This window comes from Trachymyrmex cornetzi, unplaced genomic scaffold (genome assembly GCF_001594075.2).
Source record: "Trachymyrmex cornetzi isolate Tcor2-1 unplaced genomic scaffold, Tcor1.1 scaffold718, whole genome shotgun sequence".
In the NCBI taxonomy this organism is placed as follows: domain Eukaryota; kingdom Metazoa; phylum Arthropoda; class Insecta; order Hymenoptera; family Formicidae; genus Trachymyrmex; species Trachymyrmex cornetzi.
The window spans coordinates 30,387-31,054 of NW_017300046.1; the positions used below are offsets into that span (position 1 = coordinate 30,387).

The 668-nt window shown below is 25.0% G+C and overlaps 1 protein-coding gene across 1 annotated transcript in view; it reads right to left on the reverse strand.

The window, feature by feature from the left end:
• LOC108767679 (somatostatin receptor type 2) overlaps nt 1–668 on the reverse strand; it is a 5,843-nt gene that overhangs the window by 4,149 nt on the left and 1,026 nt on the right. The gene's annotated exons all lie outside the window — the stretch shown is intronic.

Genomic DNA, 668 nt, shown 5'->3' on the forward strand with positions numbered 1-668 from the left:
TTGTTCGGAAATTAGCGCATTAGAATATCATAGCAAGGTAGAGCGGACTAAACTGTGTCGAAAAGTGCTCTATTATTTTACAATTTTCGCAATAGTTAACGAGATATTAATTACTAAAAATTGTTAAAAATTGGTATTGGAGTAATAATTTTTTATTCAAATACTATCAATTACTTTACAGAAAAACTGCAAGAGAAAAAATTGTTTATTTTCTTTTCATAGAACTTTAAGAATTTTTTTCAGAATTTTTTATCAACTTTTTAGTATTGCATTTTCTTATTTTTAACAACAATATTAAAACAATATTACATACAAAAATATTAAAAAATTCTGAAAAAATACGTGAAAAATACGTTTTTTAAATTATAATTTTAAATTTCCGGCGAAACGTTTCTTATTGATGCTTAACGGTTATAAAACATTGGATACGTTTAAGAAACGTATATAAAACATACGTGTGCTACCTGGGATATGTTAAAGGTATATTAGAAGTATCAACATCTTTTATTAATAAATCTATAACAATAGGATTCACGCACGCTGAGTAAACTGAGTAAATTTATAAGAGTTCAAAAAGATAAAACCGAGTTCACAACAGCAATGTTATTTACAAAATTACTTGTAAAAACTGTGACTTATACGTTGGTCAGACTATATATATATATATA